The following is a 16,228-nucleotide window of genomic DNA, read 5'->3' on the forward strand; positions in this document are numbered from 1 at the left end:
TAGAGAATTTTCTCTAAAACCAGGTGACTCCTTTAAAGATGCATTTAGATCAAATTTTACATATAACCAGACATATTATGAAGGTAAAATGCTAGTACCAGCCAAACATAGGTACCCATAGAGTATTGTCAGTTATATAGCATTCCCCATCTCTGTACTAGCTATGGAAATATAGTGTGTCAGTCCTGTGCTGCCCCATGTAGCCCTATATATTCAATGGCAGCTCAGTGGTGAGCAGCAATATCAGGGTTTTTTTTTAAACTCATTTTATTGAACTCAAAGCTTGCAGTAGAATAACACATTAGTACAGTATATCATACATTGATATATAGAGAACAAAGTTGCATTCCATTCACAGTTTATACCATGCAAAACATGTTTCAAACAAATGTATCAAGGAATATCTCAGCAAATTAGCTAATTGCCATAAATACATATGAAAATAGTCTATATCAGTGTCCCATGAGATCTAGCCCACACTATCTTCCTCTGTCAGTCTTGCCAATAGTTAACGCACAGTATTTTCCAAAACTAAGGTCAAGAAGGAAGGGATTCAGCCATCCCAAATCTTTCCAAATTTGAGGGGGCATTTTCTATTATGGTATACTACTCTTTCAAATGGAATGATTTTATTAACCAGGGATTTCCATTGTGTGATCGAGAGGGATCTATCAGCCATCCATATCAGGGCAATAGCTTTTCTAGCCATAAATAAAGTTTCTCTAAGGAAGATTCGTGTGTGATATGGCTAGCAGTCTTCCTGCAGCAAAGCCAACAGACACACTTACGGAGTTTTCGGTACAGGCACGGATGTGATATTGTTCAAAACATCAATCACTTCTTCCCAAAAGGAACTTATATACGTGCAATCCCATATAAGATGCATGACATTTTCCCCAGGAGAATGACATCTGTGACATTCTGAATGTGGCAAACGACCCATGCGATGTAATTGAGTTGGAGTTAGATAAGTTTGATGGGTTGTGTACAATTGGGATAGTCTATTATTCATGGAGGGAGAAACAAATATATGTGACTCCAGTGCCTCTGACCAATCTTCCTCAGATAAGGTAGGAATGATGATTCCCAGGCTGCTTGTACGGAGAGCGTGTACGATAAGGTTTTTGTGTTCAAAAGGTGTGTGTAGATTGTCGAGATAATGCCCTTGGGTCACTGTGTCTTTAGAATTCCAATCAAAGGAAATTTAGAAAGAGACGGGGGCTCTGCATGAAACTGCAATGATAACGCGTGTCTTGATTACAGTATCGAAAAGCAAAGAAAAAACTGGGTACGGTTTCAATTATAGCAGTCCATCATCTGGGTAAATGATAAAAACACATTACTGAGATATATGTCGCCTATTCAGAAATCTACATTGGATTTCCAAAATTAAGCCCCTTCCAGCATTTGTAGGTGAGGAAACATTGGATTGTCCCACATTGGAGTCTCCATCTCCAAATCCCCAAACCCATACAGCAGCTTGGCTGCCTTCCACACCTGATGCGCAAGTCTATGAAGCAATAATAATTTCCCTCTAAAGAGTGTTGTACTTTCCAGAACACGCCACAGGACAGATTGTTCCAGCACATGACCTAAAGCATATTCTGAAAAGGGCTCTTGAATCAAGACAAGCCAGTTCTTTAAATAGCGGAGTTGGCCACTCAGGAAATAAATATAAAAATCAGGTAGCGCCAAGCCACCATTAATTTTGGGGCGCTGAAGTGTGGAGAGGGCAAGTTTCCTACAGACAAAATTGGATACCAGGGAGTGCAATCTATCAAAGAATGATCTCGGAACAGGACCATTAGCGTGTTCCAATAAATATAGACCTTTCGGTAAAAGGATCATCTTTACCAGATTTCTGAATAAAGTGGTTCTCCAGAGGGTATATATTCTTAGCATGTGAATCGATGGAACATTTTGTTATGTATATGCCCAAGTATTTAAAGCACGTAACAACTGGGAGATTATAATAAATATCCGGCAATCCACCTCCCACAAAGGCATCAGAGCTGACTTGGTCCAATTGATCAGGTGACCAGAAAAATGGCCAAATTTGTTTACAATTTCAATAGCCCTAGGAAGTGTAGTGTGGACGGCGGACATGAAAATAACTAGATCATCCGCATACATACCTATTCTACTCTCTCTATTTCCGACTATCACTCCCTGGAATATAGTGTCTTGGCAAATTTTAATAGCAAGAGGTTCTATAGCTAAAGCGAATAGGAGAGGGGATAACGGGCATCCCTGTTTAGTTCCCGTACATAGATAAAAAAAAAGGCCGTACCAAGTCCATTCACCAATATGTTCGCTTTAGGATTCTAGTATAAGATGGAAACCCGTTTTGAAAAACCAGGGCCAAAGCCAAATCGAGTCAACACTGCTTGTAGGTATCTCCATTCCACTGAGTCGAAGGCCTTGGCCGCATCAAGAGAACAATGCCCATTGCAGTTTCCAGTCCCTCCCCACCTGTGATACCGCCTGGACCCTGCGGGTGTTCTCAGAAGTGAATTTACCAGGAATAAATCCCGATTGAACGTTATGTATCAACAAAGTGATGATAGAATTGAGTCTATTTGCCAAAATTTTGGTCAGAATTTTATTTTCTAAACTGAGTAAAGAAATTGGTCTATATGACCCACATTCCAAGGGGTTTTTGTAAGGTTTTCAACAAAATTATAATAGTGGCTTCGTATAAAGATATAGGAAAAGTACCCATTTCAAAAGCTTTCTCGTACATCTGAAGCAATTCAGGGCCAATGATCTCAAAATATTTAGAATATACCTCTAAAGGGATTCCATCAGGCCCAGGCGATTTCCCCTTAGCTAGGTCCCTCACAGCAGTCCTAAATTCTTCCAGTGTAATGTCAACATCTAATTGATCTCTATGTACCAAGGACAACAGCGGGAAAGTAATCCCCTCCAAATATTCAAGCAGTGTGCCATCCGAGTACCCGCTCTGGGAAGTATATAAGTTAGTATAAAACCTACGATATCTGTTTCCAATCTGCTCGGCATCACTGAGTTCTCGACCACCCTCATCTAGGATTTTTAGAATGGCAGGTGATGATAGGCTATTATGTACTAGATATGACAATAATCTACTTGACTGATTTTCCAATTCAAAGGCGTTTTGTTTAAGGAAAAATAGCTTCCTATCACCTTTTTCTTTAAGATGTAACAAATATAATCTACCCGCCTGCATCTACTGTAGTCTATTCTCCTCAGAGGGGTCAGTAATAAAGGACAATTCCATTGCTTTACAAGATGCGGCCAGTCACTCCTCAACTGATTGCGATGCTCTTTTGATTAAGGAAAGTGTGGATTTCAGAAACCCCTTCAAGTATGCCTTAAAAGTATCCCACTTAAGTAGTGTATTGTTTTCCTCACAATGAATATCTATAAATTGGGTCAGCTGATCGGGAATGCGATCGTTCGAGCCAATCAAAGATATCCAAAAGGGATGTACTCTCCAGTTCATTTTACTGGCTCTTCGGTCATATAATTGAAATGCTGCCTGTAGAGGTGCATGATTTGAAATGCTAGGTGGGGCATAACCAATAATGTATAGCATGGGGCATAAAGACATTGAACCAAACATGTAATCAATTCTAGATAATGCACCTCTAGAAGGGGTAAAGCATGAGAATTTCAAAGATTGAGGGTGTCTCCACAACTCCATCCATCCCATCTCATCCACTAACCTCTGCAGGTTTGAAGAACAACACGACACCAAAGCACTACCTCGGGGCACAAACTTATCGAGAACAGGGTTCAGGAGTATATTATAATCTCCCATACATATAATTTTAGCCTCTGGATAATTGGAAGCAAAAGTAGGTGCTAGTTGTATCGGCACCATATTGTCCAGAGGTGGAAGGTATACACCCAAGATCACAAAAGATACACAATTGAGATAGGCATGCTCAAAAACATATCTACCCTCTGGATCCACAATTGTCCGAGTTGCATTCCATTGCACTGTGCGGTAAGCAATATTAGATTAAGACAGAATGAAGATATAGAGTACAAAACTCAACAAAAACTCAACATTCTGGAGATCTAATCTTGTGTATATCTCTAGAAATGAAAAGTAGGATCAGAACTCAACACAAAGGAGAGAAAGATTCTTCTTTTCCTCTAAAAAGATATAGGGGAGAGTGGATCTCCCAAACCTGAAGTGCGGTCATCATTCCGTGCAGATTATTTTCTGGAGCATGTAAATGGGGCATAAAATATGCGATTCACATGCATAGCCGACTCAATGCTTGTGGATTCTGTTGGTGTGAACATGGCCTAAGTTATCACCTATTGCAATCTTAATTAGTAACTCATGTTATCAATTCTATAAACAATATGAGAGTAAGAGCATATGAAGCGGCAGCCGCAAATGGGCAAAACAAATAAATGCTGGTAACACCACAGTTTTATTGCCAAAATTGTGCGGGCAATCACCAGACATGTGCGCGTGATTTCAGCCTTGTGCCGCTGCCGCACCCAATGTTCTAACCTTAGATTATTTTGCACTGGTTGCTGCTAAGGCTAGGTCTATATCACGTTTGGGCATTCCGCTTGTCGGCACTGCATACATTGTTTCATCGAACGAATGCAGCATTTGTTTGCAACCGTATGACTGCTATTGATTCCCTTTGAAGATAAAGATATAACTTGCTTTTATTTGTATTCAGTTGTTTTGTAAAGCTTAGTCGAATATGATTTACGACAAAGTTGAGGCAAAGGTATACCGGCCGAACAAATGCAAAGTGACACTCTTTTGATATATGTTTGATTAGTGATTGTCTATAGGCATGTAAGACAAATACATCAAGAGAAATTCTAGGCATATGTAACGAATGTGGAGTTAAACGTGATGTGAACCTAGCCTGAAGCATTAAACAGATACATTTGCAATATTAAATAATTTAATGGAATTAACTAATTAATGAATTTCTTAAATAAATAATAGTTTCATAGTAGTAAACATAGCATAATATAACTACAATTGTATTAACCAAAATATTTTTTTATCTTATATTAAAATTAATTTGTGATCTATTTCTTAAAATGAATATTTCAATAACTAAAGTCGAGAAACAAATAATCTCGAAAAAGAAAACATTTTTTTTTGCAGTATGTGCAAATGTAAATTTACTTTTTTATTATTCATTTTAACATTCTGTTGATACAAATTGCCAACTTTCTGCCAAAAAGCTTTTAGCACCATGCATTAAATTCAAACATCCATTAGTGAATGTATCCTGCCTGCACCCGAGAAAACGAGATATAATTATTACATTATTTTAGACTCACATTTTTCTTTTAATAATATTTTAGCTACACTCTTAATTGCATTTACAATGACAGTACAATGTATAAAGTCGTCCACTCTTCAACTTAGTAACATTTCTTTGTTAAATAAAATAAAAAGGTTTTATTGTTTTTTTGTATAAATAAAACAGAGTTTGTTAAAAATGTACATAATACATATCAGGATTGCAACCATTTAGGTGATTAAACAAGATTGAAAAGGCCGGGTTCACACATAGCATAAATACTGCGTATTTTTTCCGCAAGCGATTTAATTGCAAAAAATCCATAGCGTATTACAGTGGCATGAAAGTGGATGAGATTTCAACAAATCTAATCCACACTCTGCATAAAAAAACCTGACGAAAAACTGTTCATAAATTGACCTGCGGTGCGTTGTCTAAATCCACAGCATGTAAATTTCCGCTGCGGAATCACTAATTTTCTGTTTTTGTGTTTTCCCACTGAATTCAATGGGGATATAAAACCTGCAACAAATAGCAGATGTTGCGATTTTTGCGGCGGAAAAGCCGCGATTCCACTACAAAGATTGCAACCTCTTAAATACTCAGATCTCTCTGCTTCTGCTTCCAGGCCGACCTCCTAGGATAAAGTTTCATCCCATGTGACTGTTGAAGCCAATCACAGGCTTCAGCGGTCACATGGGATGAAAAATCATCACAGGAGGCCGGACTGCAGCACGTGGGAGGGACGCGTCTCCAAAGCTATGGGTACGTGTGAACTTTTTTTTTCTTCTTCCTCTTATCCACAGCAGATATTCCGGCCTAAAATCTGCACCACAATTTGGCGCGTTTTCTCAACCAGAATGCCCTGCAGCAGCGTATTCACCCTGTGTGTACATACCCTAAGAATTATGATAATAGATGCAGTAGAACATAGACTAGGTTCACACCACGTTTTAGGTCTAACTATCATTAGCCTAACTTATTTTAATACAGTGGGGATTTACTAATGCTTTCTTTAAATATAGACAGCTTGGAATTAGTCTAGATGCACCAAATTTATCACAGTGGCTCATCATGGATGATAAATTTGGTTTCGTTTTATACACTTTAGAGTTGGTTTAATTTGAATCAAATATTTTCACCAGAATATGTCTAAAAAAAAAATGGCCATAACTCGGTGGAAACTAGAAATAGAATCATAGTAAGTTCCTACACATATGAACTACGTCTTTATGAATGGCTAAAAAAAACAAAAAAAAACGTTCTGGTGCAAGAAAATAATAAATCATATGTAAGTAACATACGCCATACAAACAAGAAAAATTCTTAGATGGAACTGAGGCACAGCAAGCATAATAAATATGCCCGAGTGTCTTTTGGCATACATTTTCTCCAACTGTATTGAATTGCATAATTGACTTTTATCACAACTGTGTGAAAGTTATTATTTTTTTTTATTAGGGTGAATTGTAGGTTTATTCAACTATATAAGCATTTTGAGCTTATCAGGAGCTTATGTTCAGATAATTATTTCAAATGGTTCCACCAACCATGATTCTCGAACGTGGTGTAAACCTAGCATTAGTTTGTCATTTAACACTCATTCTGGCATTACTACGCGTAATCTGAAGTTTTTCCATAGGACTGTAGGCACAACTTGCTGCATGGTGCACAAAAGAAAAGTTACAATGTTTCCCCTTTTGCATTTATAGCTTTTTCAAAATTGATTCAAACTCAAAAAATTTTATAAACTATTGACTTATATACATCTGAAAACCCATTACATAAAGATCTTGATGAACATTTCCTGTGCTGAAACTCAGTAATGGAGCTTACCTGTCCACTCTACAGCAATGTCTGCAGGCAAAAGTAAAAAAAAAACAACATAGAAATAACTAACCATTAAATATATAAGCCAATAATATTATTACATTAAAAATGTAGGGCAGGAGCCAGATCGCAAATGTGATGATAGCTTAAATCTGGAGCTCTTTTATATCCAACTTGCTGTTCAAGCTATTGCCATGTCACAGATGGACTAAAATTACAAGATCTTTCCTCATATGAGGGCGATTTGTTAAGTCGAAGCCAATATCAGACACATCAAAAGAGTGATTGTACTTGATTCGGTACAGAAATAAACCAAAACTGACTGAAGCAATGACATCTGCATCCTATTGAATTATCTGGATACATCAGAGATCCTGGCTTAATTTAGGGAAACAACTATCAAGATTTATATAAGTAAAGAGCACCCAAATCTTCTTAAATTGGCAGCCACCGCACACAATCTTCTGAAGACCAACAAACCGCAATATCGATGGCCATGTCTATTTGAGGTTTAATAATAAAAGGTAAAAAGCTACAATGAGATGCCAGCCGTCTGCCTATGTGATCGATATGCCTCTCCTTGGGGATTCTAGAGTGGTGGCTGTGTGTTGGGGGAGCAGCATTCAGCATACGGGTTGGTACTTGGTTTAGGGCCCTGATTTTGGGTCATCATTTTCTCATGTGGAAGTGTACTTATGTATAGTAATTGACTATGTGTATATCTATTTGTCTTCTGGTGTAGTCTATTTTGTTGTACCAGGCTTTACTGTGCCCTTATTGTAAATTGTGTTATATTGCTGTGGTCCCCTACCCACCACCACACTATTGATTTTTTTAAATTGTGTGTATATTTTAAGTCTTGATGGCCAACTTGTTTTTATGGCATTCCTAAATAAAATATTCAAATTTTGTATGGTACATATTTATGTGCTATGACTTATTTCTCTTTTGGATATTGATGTGTCTACACATATACTTATAGGTATTTTTTCTATGAATTGATATATGCGGACGTTTATTGTGCCGTTTCTTGGTCTGGATCAGTATAGGTATTGATGTGCCTCTCCTTGTCTGCAGCCATCTTCTTCATAGTTACGAGTGCGAGATTTCTGCAACAATTTAGAGGGATGAGCATACTTATGTAAACCTGCTCAGTGCCACACCTTACCTGAGCAACAAGGTCCTTGATTCCTGTCTATGCGTGAAGGAGTTTGTTTGCTTGATATTTTGCATCTTACCCACACTATTTCCTGACTCTGTGTTCGGAATGTTACGTGTCCTGACCTATCTCATCGTGTTACATGAACTCTGCCAGCCCTGTCCTCCAATACAGCCATGCTTATTTTTTTTTATCAATTCTAGGACCTTGCTTCAGAAGCACCTCCTGCAGTCCATCATATGGTTACATTTGGAGACTACTCCAGCGATGCAAGATGTATATGGGGATTTAAATGTGCATAGTCCATGCATCCATAAGGGACATTTTAAAATTAGGTCTGCATAATGTCTTAGACTCTGCACCCCCTCTGGTTTAGCCTAGCCAAATCCATTAGTGACATAGTAGATTCACACTCCTGTCCTGATGTCTGACCTTGAGAGAAGCTAGTTATTATATGTATTTCAGATGACCTGACTATCATGGGGAACCTCAATCTTTCTCTGGTCATGGTTCACCCTTATATCTACCCTTGTGACTACCATTGGACACTAGAATGGGTGTATCACAGCTCCTTAAGGTAATGACATTTTTCTTAATACTGTATATATATGCATCACTCAAATATTTAGTTTCTTTTTCTGATACAGAGTTATAAAATCCCCTGCATGGACATAAAGTTAAATATAAAAATTCTGGCTGCGTGCAGCAACCACTAGGGGGAGCTTAGAAGCTTATTGAATTCTGCTTATGTATTGAACTATCATGCAGTAAATTGGATTTATTATATTGTTTACGCACTTCTTGTCAGGAATAGAGATGAGCGAACCGGGACAACCGAACCCGGTTTCGGTCCGAACATCAGGAAAAGTTCGGTTCGCAGCGAATCCGAACTTCACCGGGTTCGGCCGAACCCGTTTTGACCGAACCCGGTCAAAAATATTATACAAATCGGCAGCCACTTGTCTCTATCAATCACTGATAGAGAAAAGAGGCTGCTGATTAAAAATAAAATAAAAAGCATTTCATACGTACCCGGTCATTGTCTTGGTGACGAGTCCCTCTTCTTCCTCCAGTCCGACCTTCTTTTCTGACGCGGCAGCCTGTGATTGGCTGCAGAGGCCTTTGCAGCCTCTGATGGGCTGCAGCGGTCACATGGGCTGTAACGTCACCCAGGAATGTCGGGCCGGATGTCGAGAGGGACGCGTCACCAAGGCAACGGCCAGGAGACCGGACTGGAGGAAGCAGAAAGTTCTCGGTAAGTATATTCTGATCGGAATTCACTGTCCAGGGTGCTGAAACAGTTACTGCCGATCAGTTAACTCTTTCAGCACCCTGGACAGTGACTATTTACTGACGTCGCCTAGCAATGCTGCCGTAATGACGGGTGCACACACGTAGTCACCCGTCATTATGGGGCCTCATGCACACGAACGTAAAAACGCCCGTTATTACGGGTTCGTAATTATAACCCGAAATAGCGGGCCCATAGAATTCTGTTAGCCACGGGTACCTTCCCGTTTTCTCACGGGAAGGTGCCCGTGCCGTTAAAAAGATAGAACATGTTCTATTTTTTTATTTTACGGGCCATACTCCTATACTTTATAATGGGAGCACGGCTCGGAAAAACGACCGGCTGCCCGTGGCCGGCCGTGCTCATCGCCTGAAATACTCTGTGCTGCCTTAAACTCTGTGGACAGGTCAGGATCCTGTTTATTTTAAATGCTGCACTGTAGCACAGCCTTATATAGTGGATCGAGCGGGTTCCCCAGCAGCATTTAAAAGAAACAGGATCCTGACCTGTCCACAGAGTTTAAGGCAGCGCAGCACAGAGTATTTCAGGAGAGGAGCTTGTGATTGGCTGCAGAGGCCGGTGCAGCCTTTGATTGGCTGCAGAGGCCGCTGCAGCCTGTGATTGGATGCAGAGGCGGTCACGTGGGATGAAGCGTCATCCCTGGAGGCCGGCCTTCTGACGTCATCCTGACGTGCGTGACCGCCACTACAGCCTGTGATTGGCTGCAGCGGCGACATGGATGAAACGTCATCACTGGAGGCCGGACAGGAGGAATGTAAGTATGAACGTATTTTTTAATTTTTTATTACATTAAAATTGTATTTTCCGTGCGCCGTGCATGGTACTGTCAAGGTTGCTGAAAGAGTTAGTGCAGCCCATTAACTCTTTCAGCACCCTGGACAGTACCATGCTCGGCGCACGGAAATTACAGGTTCGGTCAGAACTAGTTCGGTCCGAATCGAACTTTTTCGTGAAATTCGGCGAACTAGCCGAACCAAACTTTTCATAAGTTCGCTCATCTCTAGTCAGGAATATAAAATACACCAATATTAATCCAGGCTTTCCAATACTATATTTAAGCTTTTTCTTCAGCTTTGTTTAGCTGCACATTGCAAATTCTCAGTAAAGTACTGTAGAGTTGTCAATTTATTTATTTATTTTCATGGAAAACCTTCAAATTAGCAAGTAAATTACAACGGTGTACCTTCATATCAGCAAGTAAATTACAGAACTGCACTATCCAATGTCAAGTTTTTATAGCCTGAGAATGTTTTGTGATCTTTACTGATAAAGCTTACCAGTTATTCTCATTAAAATTATCTAAATGTGTAGATATAGCTACACTTCTAATTAAGTGCCTTTAAATTAGTCAGCTCTCTTTTATGAGACGTGTGGGATTGTCTTTGATGAGTCAAGATGTGTCCTGATAACATGCAGTGTAACAACGTATCATACTGTATGCAAAGCAAAAAATGGAAATGTAACTACAGAATGTAAAACTCCTTGTTCAAGTTCATTAACTTTTAACCTAGCTGGTATCTAAATGCTATCATGTTCAGTTTATGTGGGCAACAGCAGATTTACCCCAGGATATACTTGAGGGTAAGCTTTAAGCCTATACTTAAAGAGAATCTGTCACTAGTTTTGTAATGCCCTAACACCTAGCTAATCTAATAAGTGCTGTCACACTGAGAATACTAGTGAAAATTGTGTCTTAGAATGTTTATTATTTTAAAAGTCATGAGCTATTTCTAAATATGGAAACGAGGCTATACTAGACAAGTGGGTGTCAACAGCAGAAATTCTCCTGAGATGGAGCCACCTCCCAGCCTCTGACGCTGTCCTATCAGCATGAAGTTGCTTCACACATTGCGAGAGACTGAGGCTGGAAGGAAGGGCGATCACTTCAAACAGCCATATTGCAGGCTTTGGACCACCTAGAACAGTGCTTCTGGTGGCAGAATGTAGGCTCTTGAGTGTGACACTGACATATTGGTGTGAGAGTTGTGGTTGTGGAATGGAGAAGGAATTTATTTTGGGTTTCTCCTTGCTCATGTTTGGTATGAGGTAGCAGACTCCTTCCAAGTTTTGGTAGATGTCTAAGGTGATGTTTAATTCCTCGCAAAGATTACAAATGTCTGATTAGGTCCTTGCTGTGAGTCTACTTACATTAGCTGATAATGATATTCCAATTCGGAATTGATGCTGGTTTTGCTTCGAGGCAGTTGTAAATGGTTGAAGGAGACAATGTATATTTAGCGTTGTGACTGCTAGATCTTGATACAAGGATAATGTTACATGTTTGTATGTGAGATACTCTGCTGCTTTTGGAGGATGCATTTTTTGATGCAAAAATCCTCTGCAAATTACATCTTGAGGCGGATATAAGGGCTTGGGTGTTGGGCCAAGGATACCTATGAACCCTTGTTAGAAGTCGTAAGTCATCCTGGACAAGAACTGTGAATATCTCTCTTAAGGCCTTGGTGAGGATTTCCGCGGCTACCAATTCTGGGTGTCCCTTGATTCTCAGTTTGTTCCTTCTGTCTCTATTTTCATGGTCCTCTAGTATAGTGTATTTGGTTGATATGTTCTTTGTGTGTCTGTAGACAAGCTGTGGCTTCTGCAGAATGTTAGTATTACAATGTTTTTTCCAGTAATCCGACCAGTGGTCAACTTGTAGAAGTTCTAGTTTAATGTCTGTGTAATATTTGGCCAGTGGTTGTAAGGTCCTGTTCAGGATGTGTTTAATGAAAGACCTAGAAACTGTTAGGCCTCCGGTGTCCTTTTCCCCTTCTCCCTAACTCTGGCCATCAGATTTAGAATCTCCCTGAAAAGGGAGATCGAGCTAACGGGATGCTGGAGGTTTCTGTTGTGTAGCTTTTTCAGGAAGTTGTCAATGTCCACCTGGTTTGTAAGGTGATGGGTACGGGCAGTAAGTCAATTCTCTATTGTTTTTTTTTCCTCAGAGTACTTTTTGTTTAGGAACTTACATTAGTTGTGTTACTAGTTCCAGAGAAAGTTAGGGAAAGGTAAAGCAAGGTGGTGTCTAGCAAGGACCTGGAAAAGGAGATTATCCTGGGCTCTAATTTGGGTATGTATAAACACTGACTGTGAAATCAAACTGTACAGTATACTAGCTAAAGTCCAGGACCAGCCTTAAAAAATGACAGCTATGCTCTTCTATAATGTTATGGGGTTTTGTGAGATAATTGTGTAGATTTGGCTTTAGGGGTAAGATCCAGAAAAAATTGAAGTGCAGCTTTTTCTATTATAGAGCGTATAGGAGGGAAACAGGAATGTAATTGTATGAAGATTAGCTTCCTTTTGCCCCAGGGTATAACAGGGCTGGATGGGTACCCAGGAGGTCAAATAACTAATTCAAGGAATAGAGCAAGTGATAAAAGTGTGTGGGAAATTGTACAATGAAAGTAGCGGTGGATTTCTCCTTTACCCATGCTGCTGCCGCTTGCAGTAGGCCACTGAAGTATAATTGTCATGGCTGCCTTAAGAGACCTCCTACTGGATACAATAGTATAATATTGCATGCTAGCAGGTATTTGAAGAGCCTGCTGTGATGTGAGGAGAATTGCAGTCTTGGATCTTCTCTTGCAAAGGGCAGATTTCAATTGCCTCAAATTCAGGGCAAGGGAGGCTGGGCTGAATATTTTGTGGCAGAGCTATGAAGGTGAAGCAAGGGCATTGGATGCTTGGATGTACTCTTCCGGGTCTTATCTTTGTCCAGGGATCCGGTCGCAAGTTATGTCGCACTTCATGCTTGCTCTGAGCATGAAGTAGTTCAGACATAGAGGCACTCTCTGCTCTCCGGACAAGTCTATTTTAGTAAATTATTTTCTACGTTGTTCCTATAAATGAGTTAGCCATTTTGACACTAATCTAGTTAGGTCCTAATTTCCAAAAAGTTTTGGATTCACCGATATTCAAAACTCTTCGGGTTCACGGCACACGTCAATTTGTCAAATCGTCAAAATGGCGGAGTGCTGGCCAGAATTTTGCAGTTTGGAGATAAAAAAGGGGAGAAGAGGACATTGGAAAAAATATATATATATACCGTACTCACCAACTGCCCTGGTCTTCCATAAAAAACGCGTCCCTGCCGCAAGTTGAGATGACATAGCTGTTCCATCTGACCGCTATATCCTGTGAGCGACTGCAGCAATCCTATGAGACAGCTCACCTACGGCAGGAACGTGTTGCTATGAAAGGCCAGGGAAGGTGGTGTTTCTTTTTTCTTTTTGTGGAATCGCAAGTGCCCCAATTGTCCTGTTTGACTCACTGAGTCTAATAGGGCTATTGTGGGACTTGTGATTCCTGGTGAATTTATTCGGACCGAAACACATTTCGAAAAATTCGCTCATCACTAGTTGTTCAGTTTTTATTCGCTCATAACCCAGTGGTCAATTTAATAATACATTTCTAGAAGCAATATCAGATGGATGGCACAATGCAGAATTGTTATTTTATAGGGAGTACAATAATTTATTTAAAATAGACTTGTCAGTGGTCAGGGTAGCTGACAGGATCTTTTTAAGAGATGCACTGTGGGATGCTTTCTGACTAGTATGGTGCTTGCTAACGATGAAATAGTCAGATTCCTGCAGATTTAATCTGGCACGGAGCTCTCATGGTTTGTGCATGGCTCGCTGTGAGCCCTAGCCATTGTTTTGTTGAATTTTTTCCTCCAATCCTCAACAGAGGAAGAGAGTACGGGCTACCAAACAAAAGAAAGACAAATCTGCAAATAGGGATATGGAGTACTCAATCATATTTGCATCAAAGATTAGGGGAAGGGAAATCGGGAACACAAGAAGCAAGAAGCGGAAAAAAGGGGGAATCTTAAACAGCTAATTTTGAAAGTACTTAAAGATATTAGTGACAACCAGAAAACAGGTCATTGGTGCATGAGCGAAAAAAGAGAAGAGCCGTTAGCCAGAGAATCCCCATGCCAGCTGAAAACATCTCCAGGCTAGGAATAGTCCTGCAGTTGTGACCAGATAGCCTCATCTTGAGTAGCTTTCTCTTCCAAAAGTGCTATAATTCATTCAAAGGCTTGAATATCTCAACATTTTAGAATTGTTTTCTGAAAGGGGTTTGAATGAGATTTCCAGCTATTTATGCTATTTATTTTAGAATTATTCAAAATCGTGTCGTCACTGACCAAGGGGACAAGTTGACATTGAGATTTAATTTGGCACGGATCCATCTTTTCACATGTATCCAATTTATTTTAACAAATTGGCAAGCAGACCAAATGAGACACAGTGAGCCCACTTCTCCGCAGCCGCAGAAACATAAATTAGATTGAGAGGGGAAAATTGTTGCCAGTCTGACAGAAGTGAGGTATCATCTGGTTAAGAGTTTGCAGGTTGTTTTCTTAATGTTATATGAATGAAAACAGGTGTGAACATTCTCCCATGTCCGTTGCCAGGTCATGTCATCAGGGATAGAACCACTTTTCTTTTCCCATGCCGTTACATAGAAGTGGGGGTCAGCAGATCTCAGGTCACTAAGCTAAGAACAGTGTTGAGATATCATCCCCCTATTTTTAGGGGTCAGTCTGCATATGTTTTCAAATGTGGAACTGAGAGTCCGAGGTGTGACTGTAAAGAAAGTTGCAATGAAGTGAGTACTTGCCTATATTTATAACGTTCCATTTAATTTCTCATCTCGAGGGAGTTTAAAGATTGGGGTGTTGATCTAATCATCTCTGAAAGACAGTAGGTGTTTAGCAGGGGCGTAACTAGGAAAGACTGGGCCCCATAGCAAACTTTTGACTGGGGCCCCCTCCCCTGGGTGTCACACAACCCCCCTTGTAGATAGTGCCTTTTTTAGAGCCCCCCTGTAGATAACGCCATACAGCCCCCCTGTAGATAACGCCATACAGCCCCCTCTGTAGATAACTCCATACAACCCCCTCTGTAGATAGCGCCATACAGCCCCCTCTGTAGATAACACCATACAGCCCCCACTGTAGGGACTCTGTTTGGCGTTCTCTGCAGTGGGGGCTGTATGACGTTCTCTACAGTGTGGGCTGTATGGCGTTATCTACAGAGGGGGCTGTACGGGGCTATCTACAGTGGGGGCTGTATGGAGTTATCTACAGAGTTGGCTGTATGGTGTTATCTACAGGGGGGCTGTATGGTGTTATCTACAGAGGGGGATGTATGTTGTTCTCTATAGTGGGGGCTGTATTGCGTTATCTACAGAGGGGGCTGTATGGCGCAAATGCCATACAGCCCCCACTGTAGAGAACGCCATACAGCCCCCACTGTAGAGAACGCCATACAGTCCCCCCTGTAGAGAATGCCATACATCCCCCCTGTAGGTAACGCCATGCAGCACCAACCCCCAAAAAAATCTGACCTACCGTGTGTCCTACAAAAGACATGTATCCCCTATCCACAGGATAGGGGATACATGTGTGACCGCTGACAGCGATAGGGAGAACGGGGGACCGAAAGTCCCCCGAAGTTCTCCATGACTAACCTCTGACTTCCGGCGTCTGCGCAGCTCAATAAAAATGAAAGGAGCGCTGGGCACGCATGCGCACAAGCGCGACGGCGCTCCATTCATTTCTACGGAGCTGCCAACACAGACCCCGGAAGTCCGAGGTTTGTGATGGAGAACTTCAGGGGACTTTCAGTCCCCCGTTCT

The sequence above is a fragment of the Rhinoderma darwinii genome, chromosome 2 (genome assembly GCF_050947455.1).
Source record: "Rhinoderma darwinii isolate aRhiDar2 chromosome 2, aRhiDar2.hap1, whole genome shotgun sequence".
NCBI lineage: Eukaryota > Metazoa > Chordata > Amphibia > Anura > Rhinodermatidae > Rhinoderma > Rhinoderma darwinii.